Below are 11,336 nucleotides of genomic sequence, written 5' to 3' on the forward strand. Positions count from 1 at the left end.
TGTGAATCCTTCCTGCTCTTGCAGGAACAGGACAGCTCTCCCTGCACAGGAAGAGCTGCATCAGCTTCCAGGGGATATGATCAAGGGTCAGCAGACCTGCAGTCTGTAAGACATCCCACAGCACTCTGAAACAGCCTCAGCCAGGTGTGACCACTCACACATTTGCTGCCCATCTCCCAAGGACTCCTTCAGGCTGTTCTGTTGAGGCAGGTCCCCCCCAGCTTTGCTCCCCCGTCCTTTTGGCTGGCCAAGGACAGCAGGCTCTGAGCATGCAGAGGTGATTTTTGGCCTGCTGAGCACAGTGCAGCTCTGGCAGGTGCTGCAGCTCCCACAGTCCTGCCCTTCTCAGCTCTCCAGGGTAGGAAAGGTAACAAGCTGTAGACTGATGTCTGTCCTTAATGGGATATTTTATCTGCTGTGGGGGTCTGTTTGTTTGTTTGCTGTTGTCACAGCAAGGTTTGTTTTCTGGAAACTGTTTGTTAAGAAGATAGGAGGAATAAGAAATAAAAAATATTACTGTATCCAAAGATTATTAAGTGATTACCTCAAGATAATTGGGTAATTAAGTTAAAGACTTGCTTTCGTTTCTGCTTAGGCCTCCAGTATGTCTGAAGGTGAGGAGGTGACTGAAGGTCAGTGCAGGCATTGCTGGGCAGAATTTTCCTGTTAATAGAACAGATTGCTCCTCTGTAGCTGAACAGAGGGGCAAGGAGGCTGGTGCCTGGGAGTTTGTTAGAATTCATGAAATTATTCAAATTTTTCTGCTACTTAATTGGCAAGGCACTACAGTAGGTGCTTGGAAGAGTTAGCCAGGAAGTGTTCTGTGCCCTGCACAGAGTGGGGGTACAGGGAGCACATGTACTCATGTGCAATCTCTAAAAGGCAGGCACTTGCTGCAGCTGTAGGGGCAGGATTTAATGGCCTTGCTGCTCTCTTCTGTATCCATGGCTTTGTTTTGTCATTGCACACCTGCTCAGCCCATTAACACAGAGACTTGGGCCAGAGAGTGTCATCCTAGAACCACATTCTCCCCCTGGGCTTCAAAAGGTTGTTTCCTTAAATCTGGTACCCAGACACTGAACAGAAATCCAGAAATCTTACCCACTGTACTTTCAACCCTTCTAAGCTGTTTTTCAGTCCCTGTCAGACTTCCCATGCAGAGCAGTCAAGCTGCAGAACTTGCCACATGACACTGGGGGTGTGAAGAGCTTTGAGTTCCCAGGTAACCTGGAAAGGTTCATGGATGAGAAGTTTACTGGGAGTTAATAAATGCATAGAAAAACATGCCTGACTGAGCAATTTCCAAAGTCGAACAAATAGCAGGGGGTTTGCAGAAGAGCTGTTGCTAACTGGCCATGCTGTTCTTAGTTTCTTTGGGCATCAGGTTTTGGCCACTGTCAGACACAGAGTAAGAGACAGACAAATCCTTGGTTTGACCCAGTAGTGCTCATCTCTTTGCTCCAGAAGTGCTGGGATGAAGAATTCAGTGCAAGAGGGAGGCTTTTCCCACCTAACCAGCCTACCTAAGAACCCCATCCAGCAGAGTTCTTTCCATGCCCTTTGGCTGATCACCTTCCATTATTGAAAGTTCTCGTAATCCTCTAATGCTATTGTTGTAAATGCTAATAGTAAATCCAGGTGACACTGGTGGCAGGAGGTTCACACACAGCACTCCAGTGTGCTTTCACTGCACCACCTGCCCTGAATGGAATTACTGCACGTCCACTAAGCCACATCTTGGCAGGCTGGCCAGCATCCACAAGCACCTATAACCACTCTAGCACACTTTGCACCTCCTGGAGGTTTATCCAAAATTTGTGCCAGACTGCTCTCTGGATTTGTATCTCTATTGTTCAGCAGAGTTGAAACAGAAATGGTTTCACCAGGGTCATGCAAATGATCAAGACTTGCCCCTGATCTTGGGGAAGGAGAGGAGAGTCTCTCCTCTCCTTTAGGTGCACAACCGATCATAATCAATGCTTCATGGACTGTCATGTGTAAACTACAGGCTCAACTGCTCTCCCTCTGACTGCTTCATCAGCTGTTTTCTTTCAGGGACATGTAAGTATAAGATGGATCTCTTTAAATTCCCTTTTTGCCTCAATTGCAATAGCTAGTGAGTAAAATCCAGCCACCACATTTTCCCCTTGTCCCTTCAGCAGTCAGCTACACCATCATCCTCTGATTTAGCATCAGCTGAGTGAAGCACTAACCAAGTCAAAACCAACCATTTGACACGGGCACTTGGCATTTCCTGAGCATCCTCATTCCTTGACAAGCCTTCAGCTGGGCACAGGGAGGGCAGACTGGCACAATCTCTGTATTAGTTCTGAGGTCTCTGTGCACTGGTATACTGTAGGAAGCCAGCAGGCTCCTGAGGAAGAGTTAGCCCTTCCAGCCAGCCAAGAAAGCAGGCATCTGGAGTGCATGGGGGCTGTCTTCAGCCTGAGGTGGAAACCAGAGAACCCCAAACTGAAGGAAGGTGGAAAGGCTCTCAGGGAGTAACTAAGCATTCCATTAGCATGAAAGTTGGATGGTATCAAATGAAACTAGCACAAGGCAGATTCACAACCAAGAGCTCATCTTCACACCAGTGTTATCTGAGCTGCAAAATTTCTTGCCAGAGAACACAGGCTGGAAGCTGACACAGCTCCCAAAAGAAACCTTCAGGGAAGAAACCTATCAAATACAGATAACTATCTCTACTTCAGAACTTAAGCCCAAGGCATTGGAAGCTGGGAGTATTATACCAAATATAATTTTGTGCTTACCTTTTTTTTATATTTCCTGGATCATCTGCTGTTGGCCACTGTCAGAGGCAGGAACCAGGGCAGAGCTGACTTTTGGTCATCTGCTTGTTCCTGAGATTGTGATTAAGGACTCCCCTGCCTCACTACAAGGACCCAAACCTGCTGTTCCCCTCCCTCTGCTGCAACAGAGCCCCTTGCAGTTGTACAGGTTGGGCTTACTGGGTGTCAGTTCAGGAGCTCATCACTTGCCTCATGGCAAGTACAGGTTCAGCCCATGAAAGGAGAAAGCAAAGGGATTTATCCTTCTATCTATTCCTGGAATGTTGTCGTGTTCCTACACTGTTGTATGCCAAAGAGGAGGTCAGAAGAGGTCAGCTCCATGAAGTGACTGTGGGGCTGAAAGACTGCAAAACAGACACCCCTTTGGGCACAGGAGCCACAGCCAGGCATCACCTCCTGGGAGTGACACGTACTAGTCCTGCCCAATATTCCTAATGATGAAATCTGCCCTCAGACTGCAGTGAATGCTGCTTTTTGTTCTGGATGATGCAAAATCATATGGGGATGCACAGCACAAATAGTCTGCCAGGGATTTTAAATAATCTTGAATCATTTTGCCCTAACCAAGCACCCTAAGTGATGCTGTAGATTCAGCTCTTGTGATCCCCGGGGTCACCTACACTGCCCTGCTCTCTAGGAATCCCTTCTGCCTGTTGGGAATTAATCAGTTTCCAATTCTAGAGCTGCACAGTAGCATATTAACAAAAGAAATCCCTGCTGTGAGCAATGATAGTAGGGAAAGAGGGAGATATGTCTTGCTTTAAGTATGGCCCTGAGCCTGTTGCTGACTGCAGAGAGCCAAGGTAAATATGTGTGCAGCATCACTTCTGCCTGCCCTCGGCCTTGCTGCTCCCTCACTTGGCTGATTTTCACAGACAAAGCACCGTCACTTAGTGTGATACACATTCCTTCTATTGCACTGGGAATAATCCTTCATTGCTATAAGCTTTTTCAATTTTCTTAAGGCCTTTTACTACTTTGCCAGCATAGCATAATTTATTTTGTTGAGTGGTTTACACATTGAAGTGTGTGAAGTTGTATTTATCTGTCTCTGATGAGTTCTTTCCTGGCTAGCGGATCAGTGCTGTGGGTTTGTTTTTTTTTTACTGTAGCTTTCTGCTTTCACAGTGCAATTTTTCACCTAAAAATGAGACTCCAGACCTGCTGACTTCTGCCACTTCACACCAGTTCAATTCTCAACTCCAGCAGACACAGCAGAGCCTGGCACCTTCCCTGTAGTGGGAGCTTCTCACTTGTGTCCAGGGTAGCTGAGGACCCTTTAAACAGCAAACTGAGGTGCTGTCCTTGGGTTTTCTGGCTTCGTGCCCTTAGTTTAAGTTACATATGTTTTTCCATGTATTTCTTACATATAGTTTTAAAAGTTTAGGCTCTGTCAATTCTTGCTTTTAAAACTGAAGCGGTTCTTTCCTCTCCATACATTCTCCTCCCTCTTGGAACTCAAGCTTTTTGTAAACTATAAGGTGTGGGCAACAAGTGTGATTAAATCTAACTGTAGGTGTGCTCACATCAGAGCTAAAGTTACACTTGTTTTTGTGCAAGTCCCATCAGTGAGCTTGTGCAGCACCTCAGGAAGGACAGAACAAGGCACAGTCAGAGCCATCAGACACTGCCCAGTCCTCACTGTTTTTTGTGAAAGGATGAAGAGGCAACACACTCCTCCCAGATATGCTGATAAATAGATTTCAGTCACAGCACATCACTTGATCTGCCATAAATGCCTTTTGGGAAGTGCCCAGGTTCAGCTGAGAGCCATGTTTGTGAGAGGGCTTAGGACCAGGATTTTTTTTAATAGAGACCCAAACCTTAGAGAGAAGACCTATATTTATCAATGGAGTATATATGGAATATATTGTTATTGAACTAATGTGGTCAACAAACCCACAGCTTTTCCTAAAGACAGATTCAGAGGATTTAAAGTTCAGGGAGAATAGTGCCTTCTGTCCTTGCCCTGCCTCACTGGCATCCTGTTGGGCAGACCAGGCCCTTGGGGGTACTGTGACACTTACTGCCTTTTGGACTGGGAGGAAGAAAAAGGAAAAGAATTTTTAGAGGAGGCTGAAGTGTTCATGGTAGGGAACAGGAGAAGAAACCAGGCCTTGTCAGTAGATGCAGAATCATCCCCATGAGTGGATTCACCTGCATTCACCTCAGCTGAGAAGGGTCTTTGCGAGCCTCATGCACTCACTCAGCTCCAGGTGCTCCCCCTTGTCCCATCACCCTCTGACCTCCAGCTGCAGGGAAGCACTGGAGCAACTCATTAGGCAGGGCCACAGGTGAGTCCTTAGGACAACCTTCCCACCCTTCCCTTTGGACGAGTGCCACCTGCACAGATGGCTTCCTCTTGGCTCTGCTTTCTGCTGAATTGCAGGTATTGGAGCCTGCCTCAGATCAAATCTGCCTTTGCACTGCTAGCTAGAGCAGAGCTGTGTGGATGGCTGTGACAGAGCATCATGTTACCTCAGAAATAGGAGGCTCCCTTCCTGTTTTGGGATCTTTTACCTGCTTGTTGTAAGGGTTTTGAGGATTTCCAGGAGAAGAGGAAAATGTGTCAAACTAAAAAGGCATTGCAACATCTAAAGAAGGTAAGTTAAAATCTGAATGGTTGTTGGGAGCCTAACTCAAGCAATAGCAGTAGCTGATCATTAACTTTTCCACAGTAGAGCAGAGCCATAAAAGCATATTACTAAGATTAATTAATTTAGCACCACAACACCTCTTTTAAGTAGGTGGATTACCTCCCTGAGTAGGGAAAAAGTAATAGAAAAGTACTCTGTGGGAGTTAATTGGAAGTACATCAGCTGCACAGAGCCCCACACCTACTTGTCCTTACTCACTGTATAAAGCTACAACAACAATTCCCTCTTATAGTTTTGAGCAAAGCATTTGCCCTGCTATTAGTGACCAGCTGGGATTTGTGGCCAAGATATCTCACATGGCAGCTCATCCCTACAGTTATTAGATGTTTTACTACTTATTCCTTAATTAAACACCTCTTTCTTTGGCACAATAGTGTAGTGTAGCAGCAGGGAGCAGTGACTGAAGTCCAAAGACTATGAGAATTTACAACTATTTTCTCACCAGAGGCATGCAGCAGTGTCATGAACTAGCACAAGCCAACCCCACTGAAACCAGCAGAAGAAGGCTCATAGCCAGCTGAGGTCCTGGATGCCAGAACTAGACAGATGAAGCTGCAAGGAGCCCCTAGTTCAGTCTAGAAGCAAACATACAGGTTAAACAAACACAGACCTAAACTGCTAAGAGCAGGCAACTGCTGAAGTGCAATGGGAGGCAAGGTTTTATGCAAAGGGTTTCTATAGGTTTTGGAATATAAACATCTTCTTTTCCAGTATATGCTTCATATATAATGGAACAAAAAGATCCCTTTAAGCCCAAGAAGCATGAAGCAGTTTACCTTCCACTTCCTTTAGCTCTGAGTACTCTTCTCTTGTCCTCCAGCAACAAACTCTGAATGAGTACCTTCAGTTTTTATAGCATTCCTGTTCCCCAGAAGCCTTTGCAGCCCCTCCCCTCCTCTTCCTCCTCCCCTGGGCTTTATTTCATTGGCCTTTAACCTACAAAGTTCAGCATAGGTTTCAATTGTTATATCCATCTTTTTCTGCTGAAATTGTGTTCTACTAAGTGCAATAATGCCTTCTTGCTTTTGTCTTGGAAGGAAAAGAGTTTTAATGAAAAATATTTTTACATCATCGTGTAAACCTACTCATAGGCTTTGACATAGTCTTCTGTTGTGGAGTCAACTGCCACAGCCCTGCCTAAAATTTGGAACTTGGATCTCAAAGAGAGCGTCTCCTCAGAGGATCTTGAGGAAGAAAGGTAAAAGAATTCTGCTGATCATCAGAGAAAGATAGTGGTGTTTAATCCTTGTGTGTGTACTGTTGCTTCACTTTCAGTCTGCAGCTGAAATTTTCCTGAAATTGTTCACATGTAACCTCTCTTCCTGGGTTCCATCAGGCAGCAAGGCCTGAGGAGGAAGGATTTCAGTGTTTCGGTGTTGTCCTTTGCACAACAGAAGGCAAACACTCCTGTGTCTGCTCCCTGACCTCCCACAGAGGTGAGAGGTTCACCCCTTCCTTGGAGCAGCCTTTGCTGCTGTACCTGCCCATGTGATACACACTGCATTTGGTGACAGCCTGTGGGTTTGCAGGGAATAGGTACATGTGACTAAATGTATGAAGAAATTCTGGGGATACTCACATGCTTTGGATGTGTCCATCAGAGAGTCTCTGGAGCTCTCAGGGGTTATTGGTATGTTTTCCTCGGTGTATTAGTGTGTTTCCTTCAGCATGATGAAGCTCTTGGGGGTGTCCTGCCAATCTCTTCAGGTAAACACTCCTCGTGCTGCAATTTTACCTGCTGTAGGCGAGATGCCTCCTGCCAGGAAAGTGATGGGCATTTTATAGAACAGATGTGGGTCTGTTCCCTTCACCTGCTCCTGCCAGCCCTGGTACTGCTTCTAGGGGCTGTGACCTCCCAAGCCCACTGCGGTTGTTGCACATGGGACAGGCCCAGGTGGGCCCTGGGATGGACCTGCCCCCATCAACAGAGAGCTCTGGGGATCCAGTCCCTGCACACAGATGGGGACAGCTGAGCCAAGCCTCACACCCTGCCCTCTGGGCCCTTGCAGGAGGCTGCTGAGGGGATGTGGAATTTTTGGAGGTGCTTTGTACAAAGCAGTGGTTGTGTTCTTCCAGCAGATGCAGGCTGACAAGCCACAATCAAGTACAGCTAGTCCCTATAACAGTGGGGCTATTTATCTTGTAATGCCTCTGAGAGGCCTAGAGACTTTAAAATCACAGAATCACAGAATATGCTGAGTTGGAAGGGATGCACAAATCCAGCTGCTGGTCCTGCACAGCACCATCCCCAAGAACCACACCATGCGCCCTAGAGAATTATCCAAATGCTTCTTGAGCTCTGTCAGGCTTGGTGCTGTGACCACTTCTCTGAAACAAGAAGCCTTTTAAATGAGAGCAGACACTGATAATCCCACATAGCCACAGGACATTAAACCTCCAGTATTGATGTCTCACTTTGACTCATTTATCTGGTCAGAAAGTCTTATGGGGCCAATTGAGATCACATAACTCATCATTTTATAGCCAGAAATTATTAGAATAATAACAATAAAGTAATAATAATAAACCTTCACTTACTTTAATGACAAATCTTTACGACTGGCAATTCCTCCAGCTTGCATATAACTCCCGTGGCCTGAAACTCTTCTGTACGAGTCCCATGCTCTTTTTCCACAATCCCAAGGGTAAAATCTGAAAAGCTGACTTGAACTCCTCAATAGGTGAAAGTCTTTCTGGGCCCTTATAAGGGAATTCACTGAATAGAAAAATCTTTCCTTTGGAAGCCAATTTATTAAAATGGCAATGTTGAGCACTGTCAAAATCATGGCAAATGCTTTGAGCCTGTCACTTTGAAATTGTAGGGTCAGATGATGAGAAACTTTTCTGCTGGTCAGAGAACTTTCTGAATACTCAGTTACTTAGACCAGACTGGTTTTGGGTGTTTTTTTAAGTATGTTTTCTGTAAGAACTAAACTTGGATTACCTCTCATTTGTCATAGTTTAACAGCACGTACCACCTGGTACAGGCCAGCTGCTTGAGAGTAATGTCATGTCTCAGAATAACCTTTCCATTTTGGCCATGCCTTTGGTAAATCAAGAGAGCATGTGAGCTTATTCCTTGTTGTGTGCTCCTCCTCAATCTAAGCAAGCCACAATTGTAATGCAGTAGCATGCTAGTTTTGCTTTGTTTGGTTGTTTTTTTCCCTCAGGAGACCTGAAGTTACAGAAGACTTTCAGTATAGGGCTTAAGATCCAGACAGCAGGACAATCCCTGTCCTAACACAAGGAATGACTGCAGAATAACTAGTGCTGGTTGTGGGCTGGCTACTGAAGTGAAAACTGCCTGGGGTGTGCCTTTAACATGCTCTGAGGCTGTTCAAAATTCTGGGGGTTTGGTTTTATCTGGTTGCTGCTGAAGAAGCTTTCCTTCCTCTGGTATTTTAAAGGCATGTGTTGTGACCTGTCACTTGCTAGATTTGTTTGATGTGAAATTTGAGTCTGGCCATGGAAAAACACACTGCAGGAATGTGTTTGTTTTGCTCTCTGCTGGAGGTAACACTAGTTTCCAGTTTTCTTGAAGTTTCAGCCGAGTGTTGTGTTGTAAATGTAATAATCACATTCAGGAGGAGAAAAATTGGCATCTGAGATAAACAAATGGGAGGCCCAGAACTTGCAACTTTGCTTTAGCTTCTCCCAGGCAAAAAGCCACATTCCCTCAAAACTCACTGCAGAAATGGTGCTGGAAACATCAATTTCCCAGCTATGTCCATCCATCCTCCCTAGACACAAAGGCAGTCCACTGAGCCTGTTGGCTTCATCAGCTGGGAGATACTCTCCATATTTCAAAGAACCAAATGGATTTTAAGGACATTTACTCCTATCCTAAGAAATTAAAGAAGTCAAATCAAACAAGCAATGGAAACAGAGCAAAACCCTTTTTTAATGCGGCTTGGCTGCAGAGAGATTGTCAAACACAACCATTTGCTTTGCAAATACTCCCTGTTTAAAGTAACTGTTACATGTATGCAGAGTACTCCCAGTTCATATGACAATATAAAGGTGTTGAGAGCTAATTAAAACAGTTGATACTTGTTCAAAGCTTGAAGAAGGGAAAACCTGGACAAGCACTGCTTTTTGTTATCCATAAACTTGTCTTTTTCTAAGTCAGGGTTATTTTTAACTAAGAAAACATTACATGAAAAAATTATTTTACATAGATGAATAAAATGCTATGTATAATTTTTCATTGCAGCAAACCATAATGTTAGAGCTATTTTTTTTATTCTTACTGACATGAGAGCAAATTAAACTCTACCTTGTTTATCTAGTTTTTTCTTCAAGGGGACCAGTCTAGTTTTAACTGTACATGGCAGTAGCCACCTGATGACTCTAGTTAGAATACATTTAATAATTTTTTTAAGAAAAAAGGAGCATCTTCCATAGATTTCTTTCCTGTAGCCTTTTAGGAAGAACTTGAGTGCTGTCTCAAGCGCCCCCAGCACAGGGTCATTCAAGCACTGCAGTGCTTGTTGGTGCCTCTCCTGCAGCTGACAGTGTGTGTGTTGCACTGCAAGCCGTGCTGAACCTCCTGAAGATGACCTTTAGCCCTCCTGGTGTACAGGGGCACAGCCTGGCTTACAGCCTGGGGTGCTGGAGATGTGCAGTAAGAGTTAAATCACAGCCACTCCCTGGCTGGGCTTTCCAGGAGTCGAACAATGATGTATGGGGACTCTCAGAGTTAAGTCAATGACAGATTCTGCTAAAGACTTTCTTTTTCTTTGTGCTCAATCTCTGTCTGTAAAATTAATGTTACTTATGGAAATGGGTATGCTATGTGTGATTTTTACTTCTCTTTGAAAATGCTGCACTATAAAGCTTTAGTATTTTTCCCTGCCTACCAGAACAAGTACTCTGACAGGTCCACATGGCATAACAGAGGGACACCTGCTGTGTATTTACATTTATTTATCATCTTTTACTATGTGTAAAATGCAACTTTACCTAGACCATATTATAAGTACTTGAATGAGAACTGGGAAATTATTAGTGTGTTTTTTCATTCCCAAAAATAACTATCAAAGTACAGCTCCTACACATTAGCACTTGCATTTCTGCCTCAAGCAGCTCAGTTAACAGAATTATTAGTATAAACTTATGGTGGTTATTTAGCTGTACATCACTCTGTGCATTGAGAGGAGAGAAGAAAATCCTAATGCTTCATGTACCAGCACTGGGGTGAATTTTACCAGGCATGTGACTGCATAATCCCATGGCTCTAAGAGCAGATCAAGTCATCTAGGAAGTATTTGACATAGTTCTGCTTTTAGCTTTTGCATTTAGGAGAACACATATCAACAAGTAAAAATAAGTCCTTATGTTTGAAGTCAGTGTTGAGGACCAGCTTCTCAACTGCTATAAATTATTACTCTATTATTATTATTACCATTATTTACCAGCAGAGAATCTAGTCAAGCCTATGAAAGGTACTTAAAAAATGACAGCCTGCAGGAGAAAACCACAGGCGCAATTTTGCACACACGTATCAAATCCAAAATGGAAAATCTGGAGATTAAGCTTGCAGACCTCAAAAAAATCACTGCAAAACTGGCCACTGTGGACAATTGATAGCGATTTGAGAGACTGATTATGAGCCTGTTGGAGTTTAACTATATTGACTGGCACTCCTGTGATAGCTGCTTTATTAAGCATAGTCATTTTGATCATTAATTTCAGCATGAAACGGTTTTTACAGAGGCTTTTGTGCACTAGCCTAAGTGATTCTTCACTAAAGAGAGAAATCAGTATGTCAGTACGGTACTGGACATCTTTGAAGTTTGCAAAATTTAACTGCCCAGATGTTTCATGAAAGGCTTTCAATTCAGATATTATTTTCAGCCTGGCTGCCTAC

This window comes from Motacilla alba, chromosome 6 (assembly GCF_015832195.1).
Source record: "Motacilla alba alba isolate MOTALB_02 chromosome 6, Motacilla_alba_V1.0_pri, whole genome shotgun sequence".
Classification (NCBI taxonomy): domain Eukaryota; kingdom Metazoa; phylum Chordata; class Aves; order Passeriformes; family Motacillidae; genus Motacilla; species Motacilla alba.